Source organism: Dermochelys coriacea, chromosome 10 (assembly GCF_009764565.3).
Source record: "Dermochelys coriacea isolate rDerCor1 chromosome 10, rDerCor1.pri.v4, whole genome shotgun sequence".
Lineage (NCBI taxonomy): Eukaryota > Metazoa > Chordata > Testudines > Dermochelyidae > Dermochelys > Dermochelys coriacea.
The window spans coordinates 38,536,336-38,548,044 of NC_050077.1; the positions used below are offsets into that span (position 1 = coordinate 38,536,336).

General features: G+C 47.3%; 1 protein-coding gene across 9 annotated transcripts in view; it reads right to left on the reverse strand.

Annotated features, from left to right (window-relative positions):
- Positions 1–8,668, reverse strand: part of IFT140 (intraflagellar transport 140) — a 250,730-nt gene extending 242,062 nt beyond the window's left edge. For 2 of the 9 annotated variants that reach the window (XM_038420185.2, XM_043494327.1), the window contains exons 1-2: positions 8,509–8,668; positions 8,187–8,335 (exon numbers count right to left, since the gene is read on the reverse strand). The gene's annotated coding sequence lies outside the window, so the exon portion shown is untranslated. Of the gene's footprint in view, positions 1–5,862; positions 6,600–8,186; positions 8,336–8,508 lie in introns of those variants that run through there. The other 7 variants (XM_038420186.2, XM_043494328.1, XM_038420187.2 and 4 more) reach the window with 6 other exon arrangements.
- Between the last annotated feature and the right edge of the window lie 3,041 nt (positions 8,669–11,709).

Consider the following 11,709-nt stretch of genomic DNA (forward strand, 5'->3'; position numbering starts at 1 on the left):
CAACTGCTGCAGCCTCCTCCTCCCCACCCCGAGCCTCCAGAGGGGGAAGGGGGAGGAGCAGCCTTCCCAGCCAGAGCTCAGGGCATTAGGGTGTGCCTGGGCACACCCAGCACACCCCATGCGCACACCTATGTTGATTTCCCTGTATACACACACCCAAACAGAGGCAGCAAAATAGGCAGCAGAGACCAATCCCTACTCCCTCCCAATACAGTACAGTATTGTGTTAAACGTAAATTACTAAAATATAAAGGGGAAGTTTTTTTTTTTTTTAAAAAATTGACAAGTAAGGAAACTGTTTCTGTGCTTGTTTCATTTAAATGAAGATCGCTAAAAGCAACATTTTTCTTCTGCATAGTAAAGTTTCAAAGCTGTATTAACTCAATGTTCAGTTATAAGATTTTGAAAGAATAACATAACGTTTAGTCCAGAGTCACGAACATTTCAGAGTTATGAACACCTCAGGAATGGAGTTTGTTCATAACTCTCAGGTTCTACTGTACACTCTTTCACGCATTCCAAGAAAATAGGATGGACACTGCATCATCTACTACAGGAATTTCCACTATCCATAGCTGTGGAATTGGAGTCTTAAGAGATTAAGGCTTAAAAACATATTCACAGTAACCACTCAAACAGACTACAAAACACACTGTGTTGGCCTCTCCAGGATTCTGTTGTTATAACTGTATAAATTAGCAACCACTTAACAACTTCTATGTTAGTTAAAAAATAAAAAGCAATAATAAAAATATATAAACTGAAAAAAACATGGCCTAAAGATATAAATTTTGGACTTGGACATACATTGTCTACTATTAAGCAATCTTTACAAAAATTATAATTTGATTAGGCTAATCAATATTGCAAAAAAGTTGATTCCAGGGCTTATTCTGAAGAAATTATCTTTATTAGGAATTAATTTGTAGCAAAATTCCTCCTGTGCAAACCCATACATACTAGCTTTAACAACATTACACATCTGCAATATCTGTCTCAGAATCAGCAAGAAAACATGCTCTATCTGTCACAACATATGATTATATATAGACAAGAGGATCTGGCATATGTGATTTTACTTCAGGGTACAAAGACTGTATGGTAGAACACCAAATCATTCTTTGTTCTTCATGGCAGCAGCAAAACATTAAATGTTTGCAGACAAATCAACACAAATGTAGTGTTGCTCCAAGACTCTGAACTGCTGAGCTACAGCAGGAGCTGAGGACAGATCCTGGAACCTTCATGAGTTCAGCAAGATTAAGCGTATGAGTGAAGCCTCCTTGCAGAGTAAATGTTTCAGGATAAAATCTTTGGCTCCTGCTGATAGGTTTCTGCATGCTCTCAAGAATAAAATTAAAGGAAGGAGAGAATCCAGGCAGACAGAGTGCTAGTCTTGGACCCATCTTGTGCTAGTGCAGAGAAGCTGAGAGATGGTAGTCATTGATAAAACTCAATGTGATTTCAGGCATTAAGCTGAGATGTATGTCTGAAATATTTGTAAAATACACAACAACAATGAATAACCCCTTCTCCCCTAATCCCTCCTGCACCCTTTCTCCCCAACCCCCTTCTGCAGCCCCTTCTTCCCTAATCCATGTACTCCCCTTCTATGCCCCATCTCCCCAACCCCTCCTGAGCCCCTCAACCCTGTACTCCCTTCTCCCCAACCCCTCCTGCACCCTTTTTACCGAATCCCTGCACTCCCCTCCTGTAGCCAAACCCTTGCATTGTACTCCTTTGCCCCTAACCCCTGCACCCCCTTCTGCACCCACATGAGGAAACTGACCTGGATGCACGGAGCGGTTAGCATTGCTGTTCGCTGACACCTCCAACGCTGCTCTTCCATGCCCCACCCCCAGAGGCTGTAAGGGAGGGAGCAAGGAGCAATGCCCAGCACTCCCTACATCCAGGTCACTTTCCCCACCTGGGCTGCGTAAAGGGAGAGCAGCAGCTTCTAATGCTTGCCTCACAGCACAGACCAGGTGGGCAAAGGACCTGGATGCAGCGAGCCATGCCATTGCTCCTCACCCCCTGCCCCAACCCCAGGGGGGTTTGGAGGAACTTGGGGGGAAAGAAGTATCTGTGCGTCACCACTTGCTGAGGTGCTGGAACCATTTGTACAGTGGGGGTGCAGAGAGCCCTTGAAACAAACTGTAAACCCTGAAAATAATGGAAACCACTTCAAGTCAAGGGGTGCAGCAGCATCCCCAGCACCTCTAGTTGCAGCACCTATGCTGCTCTCACATTACTGAGAGATATAACCATAGGCGCCAACTTCTCTTGGCCCTGGTGGGTGCTCGCACCCTCCCACCCCGATTCCACCCCTGCCCCCATTCCAACCCCTTCCCCAAAGTCCCCTCCCCAACTCCACCTCCTTCCTGCCCCTATTGGGCTCCTTCCCCCAATCCCCGCTCCGGCCTCCTCCCCTGAGTGCACACATTCCCGCTCCTTCCCCTCCCTCCCAGAGCTTGTTACACTGCAAAACAGCTGTTTCATGGCAGCAAGCACTGGGAGGAGAAGCAGGGACGCGGCACACTTAGAGGTAGAGGCGGAGGTGAGCTGGGGCGAGGAGCTGCCGGTGGGTGCAGAGCACCCAACAATTTTTCCCAGTGTGTGCTCCAGCCACTGAGCACCCACAGAGTTGGCACCTATGGACATAACTATACCAATGTAAATTCCTAGCGTAGACCAGGCCTAACTGTGTTAAGGTATATACCCCTGACTTTCTCCTCGGAGTACATTCTGTGGTATCTGAGTGCCTGGCTGTAGATAACAGATTTCTTGGTGTGTTTGGGGTGGTTACTGGCTCTTTGAAGGTAGGTGTGGTGATCTGTGAGTTTCTTGTATATAGCTGTATGTAGAGTTCCATTGTTGAAGCTGATCATGGTGTACAGGAAGTTGATGCTAGTGGTGTTGTAGAGAGAATTTAATGGAATGGGGGGAGGAGTTGTAGTGGAAATCTATGAGGGAGTTTAGGTCATCTGTGCAGAGGATGAAAATATCAATGTAGCTCAGGTAAATCATTGGTTTCATGATGCATTTGTCCAGAAATTCTTCTTCAAGGTTGCCCATGAAGAGGTTAGTATTTTAGGGAGCCATCCTAGTACCCATTGCTGTTCCCCGGGTATAGGCAAAGTGTTTTGTTGAATGTAAAATTGTTATGTGGGAGGATTATATAAAGGAGTCGATGATGTGTTTGGGCTGGATATCTGAGGGTTGTTCATTGTTTTGTAGATATTTGAGGCAGGCCGTGACTCCATTATTGTGAGGTATGTTGATGTATAGGGAGATGATATGCTTGGTGGCAAGGATGGTGTTCTGAGGGAGGTTGTTAATGTTGCAAAGTTTCTGGAAAAGTTAGTTGTATCACAGAGGAAGCTGGCCCTTTGTGTGGTAAGTGGTTTGAGAATGGTTTCTAGGAGTCCCTATATTCCTTCAGTAAGAGTGCCATGGCCAGATATGATGGGTCTGCCTGGTTCCATTGGTTGCATATCTTGGGAAGCTCATAGAAGTCCCTGGAGTGGATCAGTGGGGGATGAGCTTGTAGAGGTTCTCTTGTAGTTATTTGGGGAAGGATTTGATGATATCCTTAAATTCCTGGGTAAATTGTGGTGTAGGATGTTCTTGCGTTATTTATAATAGATGTATTTAGCTTTTACTCAGTGTCACAGCTAAATACATTTCCCAGACCTAAAGAAGAGCCCTGTGTAAGCTCAAAAGCTTGTCTCTCTCACCAACAGAAGTTGGTCCAATAAAAGATATCACGTCACCCACCTTGTCTCTCTACTATCCTGAGACCGACATGGCTAAAACAACACTATATATATATATTCCAAAAGGCATACATTGTAGTTAAAATCTAGTTAAACATAAATGTGAAATCCTTGCAGATTTGGTGGTATTACCAGGTAATTTTAGAGCCAGCCCCCAGCAAAGGACACTCCTAGTTTCCCTCTGAATACCTACATGAAATTGCCATAATAAAATTACTACTTATATATTTAAATAACTAGACCACGGTATTGAGTCAAAGCTCTAAAATCACATTAATGATGCTTGCTGTAACCTGGTAAATGAGGTAACCACACAGTCACTGAAGCATCAAACTTCTGATTTTGTAGCTTTGCCTCTAAAGATCCAGAAGTGTTTACCCCTTCAAACTTACCATACCTAAGTAAAGTTTTCAGACACAAGGCCAGATTGTCTTTCTTGCTGTAAGTTCCAGCACTTTTTATTTTTTGCAAAGCCTCAAACAAGAGAGCCTCTCCTTGGAAAGTTAGAGACTTCAGTCACATGGGTGATTAAATCCATCATGAAATACAACATCTATGAATATGCCAGTCTTTATCTCCTTAAGAATCTCCCAAATCCAGGCTACACTAGCCCCAATACATTTTCTTAAATATATTTTAAGTGAATAGCAGCCAAATAGTATTTTAAACATTGCCTTCAGAGCTCTGGCCTAAGTATCAACCCAAAATATACAAGGGATACTTCTGAAATACCACCAAGGTGCCCCAAAAGTGCTTCAAGATCTTGGAGTTAAAGTACTCTTTTGGGACTTTGGCTCTCAATTGGTCTCCATTCAGGCACAGCTATCTATGTCTATAAGTCTATCAATTGTCTTTCAACACCCTTAATCATTAGAATCTGCATGCCTTCTAGTAGTTCATTAAGCAACGTAACATTTTTCACGTGAGGTTTGTTCTCTCTCTCTCGTATCTTAGAGATAATTGTGTGTGTGCAGTGGAACGTTTTGTTTTGGTAGGGTTTTGTTTTGGAACTTTAAATAGTAACATGTCTTTCAAAATAAAAATCAAACTTCTTAAGAGAGAGGGAGAAATTTTTTGAGATCCAGATTAGCAAATTTTTGCAATGCACAAAAACAAACCAGCACACCATTTGAACAGTCCTCATCCACAGCTGCACCATCTAGATTCAGGCAAACCAATTATGATTACAGTTCTTCTGTCCTGAACTCCACAACTCCTAAAGATGTTTATATTCCATGTGTGATACTATCAGCTACCCCAGATTCCAAGTCAACTTCCTCAACAATGGTTTGCCCTCCTGCTCAGTTACATACCTGTCAGTGAATCCAGCAGCAAATACAATAATAAACATCTTTTCCCAGATTCTTTTCTGGGACACTTCCCTCAGAAACTTTGCAATTACCTCTATAAAGTCTCCCCGTGGATGCATCTCTCCCCCATACCATTATTTTTAATTTTTTAACAAACTCTAAAACTGTTTGAAATATTATATACGAAAAAAATGTACAAAGTCAAGCTATATTATACAAGTGACAGAAGTCAAAGATGGACACATTGCAGATAAAGGGCACAGATTTAAAAGCCAGGTTTCAAGGGACATTGTCAATATAAATTCAGTTGTAAAAAAATGCTCTTACCCATTTAATAATCTAAAGTTGTAAACTTTAAAGTGAAAAGAACTGTAAAAGCTGAATTTAGGCCCTCAGCCTACAATGAACTCCATGGGGCAGAATCCATTCATCTTCACCAAGAGAGACTGGCCAATTTCTCCCCCCTCTAAATCCCTCCAGTTTATTTATTAGTTCTCATTTTTCTGTTCAGATTACTTATTAAAATGTACAGCAACAAAGAAGCATTGCATCAGTAAACAAGTCAAATGGACAGTAAAACAAACAGAAAAAGAAAATATTTTACAAACTGGAAAAATATTTTAAAAACCTTGATTATGATTAAGCGTAAGATTTGATTCCACAACAGGAATCTTCAAGATCACTCCCTTCCACTACAATAAAAGATCTGACCCTTAACTGCAAATTTCTTAAGCTCTCTCAAAGGCTGCCTTCTCCAATTTGTAGCTCATACTCACTACGTTGGTGCTTCGTGCGTTTCTCTTACAATCCGAGGAGACTCTCCAAGACTTTCAAGCGTGATGGCCTGGTTATATTTATTATGTGGGCATTAAATTCCAGATGGTAAGAGGCTGGGTGAAAACGCATTTGGTCGGTGCTGCAGACTCGGACAGCGCTGTAACGCAGGCAGTATGTAGTGTAACAAACTGCTATTGGCAGCAAATTACGTCAGATAGTTTTTCCACACTTCATCGGATTGGAGGGCAAAAGACCCCCGCGCACACACAGGTTTCGAAGGCTAAATTGGGCCCATAACCAGACCCCGAGCCCCTTCCCCTCCCGAACAGACTAGAAGCCCGATCCGGATCCTGCACTCCGCCAGCAGGACGGGCCCGACCCCCTCACTGGCCCCGTCAGGATGGGCCCGGCGTCCGAACAGCTTCTCGTTGAGATAGGGGGCAAAGCAGCGGCACGCCCGGCCGTTCTCTGAAGCCTGGAGCCCGGGACCTCTCTGTCCGCGCCCCGCAGTTCTACGCACTCTTACCCGCCGCTAGCAACAGCGCAGATGGCCCCGTGCGAGGGGGCAAGGGCCCGCTGAGGCCTGCGTGGCGGCCTCTAGACCTCCACTTGCACCGAGATGCTTAGCGTTACCCCTGACGACGGCGGAGCCCCGGCCACGGAAGCCGCCGAACCTGCCCACCAGGGAAGCCGAACGGTCACGGAAACCGCCGAACCCAAAAGCCGAAGAACGCTCTCACCGCTGCGCGAATGGGGCTGGCCCTTTAAATCGATGAGTTGGCAGTCCACGTGCAGCGTGTGCTGCCGCCTGTCCTGCCTCGCCCCCAGGAGTCCTGCTGCTCTAGACTGGTGACGTTCCTCCACCCTCTAACCTGCCACCGACCTTACCCCCTCTCTGTCCACGTGCACTTCTGCTTTGACATTTCTCCCCAGGGACAGTCATAGAATATCAGGGTTGGAAGGGACCTCAGGAGGTCATCTAGTCCAACCCCCTGCTCAAAGCAGGACCAATCCCCAATTTTTGCCCCAGATCCCAAATGGTCCCCTCAAGGATTGAATTTACAACTCCCTGGGTTTAGCAGGCCAATGCTCAAACCACTGAGCTATCCCTCCCCCTGAGTCACTAGTCTCAGGTCCGTCCTTAGGCATACGCAGCTGCGTGGGGCACCAAATTGCCCCAAATTTCATGGTGCCCCTAGGCAGCTGCATGCTGCATATGCAGCAGCCCTGGCAACTAGCCCTATCCCCAGCAGCCCCCCCCCATTTGTGGGCTGCGCTCACTGCAAGGGGCAGGGCCATCCCTAGTGGGGTGTGGGGCCCCAGACAACTCCCTCCGCCCCACCTCTTCCCTTCTTTGTCCCCGGCCCACCCTGCCCCCATTCCACCTCTTCCCCCAGCGACTCCACACTCACCAGCAGCAGGCAGCCCGCTCCACTCCACTAGCTCCCAGCCGCCAGTGAGGTTAGGGAAAGGACGCCCCCCGCACACACCGGCAGCAGGAAGCGAAGCAGCGCACCTAGGAGCTGGCAGAGTAGAGCGGTCTGGGGCCAGGCTGCTCCGCTTCTGCTGCTGCCAGTGAGTTACGGGGCTACGTAGGGCACCCAAATGGCTAGGAACGGCCCTGATTAGTCTTCTCAACCTGGGTTCTGTTAGCAGGCAGATGTCTCCCTGGCTGCTCCTCCTGGTGGGAGGAGATCACACCAGCTCTCTCTCATAGGAAGCTTTTCATCAGTAGATCTCAAAGCATGTCACATAGGCAGTCAGTCTCATTATCCCCCTTTTACAGTCACTGCAAGGGGCAGGGCCATCCCTAGTGGGGTGTGGGGCCCCAGACAACTCCCTCCGCCCCACCTCTTCCCTTCTTTTCCCCCGGCCCACGCCCATTCCACCTAGGAGCAACTTCACACTCACTGACAGCGGGCAGCCTGTAATGTGATGTCGAAGAGGGCTGACATGACTGGAACAGTGGAAGGCTTCTTGGGGCCTCAACCACACCTTCAGAATTGTTTGGCTGGAGATGCATGGGAAATGGCCCCGTGGGGAGTCATATGTCTGCATTTGGTACATGATTTCTGTCAACGTCGGGTATTGCATTGCCGCTGTACAGTATAATGCAGCGGTCGGGATTCTGGAGGAAGTTGATACTTCCCTGAGTGTCTCTGGTGCTGGAGTGTAAATACCGAGACAGGGGACAGTTGCTCAGGAATCCTTAAGGGAGTCATCCATATGCTCCATGAATAATCTGGGACCTTCAAAGAGTAGGTTCTCTACTGTAGTTTGTACCTCTTTAGGAAAGCCCAAGAGGTGCAGTCATAATACCCACCTCATAACAATGGCAGTTGAGATGGATCAGGCTGCAGTGCTCACAGAGTCCAAAGAGACTTGCAGAGCTGTATGGGCAAAGAGGGTCCCTCAGAGATGAACACCTCAAGTTGTCCCCATTTTTCTTCAGGAATGTCTTGGTAGAGGTTCCTGTACTTTTGAGTAATTGACATAATTATATTTAACCATGAAAGCATCGTCACTGAAAATGTGAAACTGGAGAGTAGCTGATGAATAAGCTTTGTGTCCGAACTAGAGCTGTTTAATTAATCACAGTTAACACCTGGAATTAACTGAAAATATTGAACCTGTTAATCACATACCTCTGGGCAGGGAGGGAGGCAGCTGTAACAGCCCCAGCCGGGAGCTCCGGAGGCAGTGCAGGGGCTGACGCCCCAGCTAGGAGCTCCGGAGATGGTAGGAGCAGGGTAGTATAAAGGCCTATCATCAATCAAACATAGGCCCTAACCCCTCAGGCCCCCACCCCTGGGAGTATTACTTCAAAGGTCAAGACAGACACATGACCAGAAGCAGAAAGAGTCATGTGACCTCTCTGAGAACTCCTCCCACCACCCTCTACAAATCAGGATGGATTTTGCCCCCCCACAGGACCACCCCGAGAGGAGATTTGACCAATCAGGGGGAGAGCTGGGGTGGGGTGATCTGTCTGGAAGTGGGTCATGTGACCTCTCTAGTAACTCCTCCCATCGCCCTCTACCAATCAGGATGGGTTTTTTCCCCCCGTCGGACTGCCCCAAGAGGTGATTTCACCAATTGAGGAGTTCCAGGGCAGGGATAACCTGCCTAGCAGAGGGCCATGTGACCCCTCTTCCATGTGACCCCTACTTCCCTCAACCAATCAGAGTGCAGCATTCCCCAGGAAGCCCCAGTGCCACGCAGAAGACGTCATTTCGCTCCAAGAACGCGTGTTTTAGAAATCGTAGAAAGGCTGAGAGGAAACATGGACTCCTTCACCATCCCCATGACAACTTCAGTCTTTGTTTTAGCTCCGAGAGCCTTCGACCACCTGTGGAGGAAGCGCTACATCAGCGACAGTTCTGAGGAGAAGGAGGAGGGAGCGGCCATGGGGAGCCCTTTGGCCCAGCCCTTGATGGATACGCCAGAACCTGACCCCAAAATCCAAGTGCTTTTTGTGATGAAGTGGGAATGTTCTTAATGTTTTCTCTGAATACTGTGTGGATGCCTCAGTTTCCCCTATGCATTTCTTAAGTATCTAGGTGGTGGGATAAGGGTGTGTGATTGTTGCAGAGCCCTAGAGGGCAGGTGTGATGCTGTCTCCACAGAGATAGGGTGGACACCCTGTCTCCTGGCAACTGATGGCCTGGGCCCCTCCCCTGCAAGGTGTCAGCTGAAGGTGTTGGAAAACAATGATCAGGTGGCCTCCTTGCCCCGGAAAGAGACAAAAGGCCAGAGGAGGGGCTGGAGGGAGAGTCAGTTTGGAGCTGGCTGGAGAGACGGGGGGAAGGCTCAGAACCTGGGTCTGGGCTCCCCACTTCCCAAGATGGACTTGGCTGAAAGTCACTGACTGCTGTAATAGCAAGCTCTGCTCTATGCTGTGTTTCTATTGACCAATAAACCTTCCATTTTCCCGGGTGGCTGAGAGTGAAGTCTGACTGCGGAGTTGGGGTGCAGGGCCCTCTGCCTTCCGCAGGAGCCCTGCCCAAGTGGACTCGCTGTGGGAAGTGCACGGTGTAAAAAGGGGATGCTGAATGTTCCAAGGTCAGACCAGGAAAGTGAAGTTGTGCAAGCTTCTTGCCTTGGAGACAGTATGCTCAGAGAGAGAGGCATGCTCCCCCAGAGTCCTGACTGGCTTCATATGGAATAATTCCAGAGTATTGATCTGGTGCCTACGTGACACTCGTGAGGAAGACCAATGAGCATGATGACCTCTTGTCATAGAGGAGGAAGGCGACTGTGGGTCTCGGGAATCACCAGTGGACAAGGTGAACAGAAAAAATGTCACTCGGGTAAATGAATGATTAAGAAGTGACGGTCGAGGATAGGGTGTAGCGAGGTTAGGAATCGACCCAGGGTTGCATAAATGTAAAAACAAGCGGTGGGGGGCTTACACTGTTTCTTTTCTGAAAATCTCTCGACAGCTCAATGATGCCTTTCTAGAGGACCCGGAGGCCCTGGACAGTGTTGCATCAGACAGCGAAGACGAATAGGGCCCACCTTGTTTTTCCTCAACGCCAGTACAAATCATTGATGAGGACGCCAAGGATGACAGCTGGATTTAAGGACGAGGCATGGCATGGAACTAACTGAGCCAGTGCCATGTTGTGAGGGTAAAAAAAATCATGTGTTCTATTGTACGTGTTGCTGTTTATGCTGTCCTTAATCACTGTCTTAGGGAAAAGCTTTTCAAAGATTGTGAGGGCTGTTTCATAGACGCGCCAGCCCAATGGCACCATGATTGTGAGAGTTGGTCTTCGGAGGATATAAACTGCAAGCTCTGGGACCTGTGCACTGACCTGTGTTTGGAAAGCTTAAATTAAACACTGTTATTGCCATAAGTTATGCTTTGCAATGTCTGTGCCTAACCCAAGAAAATTCAGCACAAGGGGTGACCTTGGAAAATGATGTGCAATTTGGGCAAGACCCTGACAGTGTTTAAGAAAATGACCAAACCGGAAGATGCCTGCTTATAGCATTATATCGACCTCCTGGTCCGCACAAAAAGTTACAGAACCCTGCTTAAGAAAAAGACTATTTGTAAGAAATCTAAAAGGATTATGTTAGAGAATGGTGAGGGGACAAATGTGATATAAAACTTGGCTGTTGTAAATAAAAATATCTATTGAAAAGGGCTTTGTGACTATCTGTTTTTCTGTTAGAAATCTGTGTGGCCCTTAAGTAAGATAAACGTTTTGATCATAGAATATCAGGGTTGGAAGGGACCTCAGGAGGTCATCTAGTCCAACCCCCTGCTCAAAGCAGGGCCAATCCCCAACTAAACCATCCCCGCCAGGCCTTTGTCAAGCCTGACCTTAAAAACCTCAAAGGAAGGAGATTCTACCACCTCCCTAGGTAATGCATTCCAGTGCTTCACCACCCTCCTAGTGAAAGTTTTTCCTAATATCCAACCTAAACCTCCCCCACTGCAACTTGAGACCATTACTCCTTGTCCTGTCATCTGCTACCACTGAGAACAGTCTAGATCCATCCTCTTTGGAACCCCCTTTCAGGTAGTTGAATGCAGCTATCAAATCCCCCCTCATTCTTCTCTTCTGCAGACTAAATAAACCCAGTCCCCCTCCCCCTAAGTCATGTGCTTCAGCCCCCTAATCATTTTTGTTGCCTTCCATTGGACTCTTTCCAATTTTTCCACATCCTTCTTGTAGTGTGGGGCCCAAAACTAGACACAGTACTACAGATAAGGCCTCACCAATGTTGAATAGAGGGGAATGATCACGTCCCTTGATCAGCTGGCAATGCCCCTACTTATACATCCCAAAATGCCATTGGCCTTTTTGGCAACAAGGGCCCACTGTTGACTCATA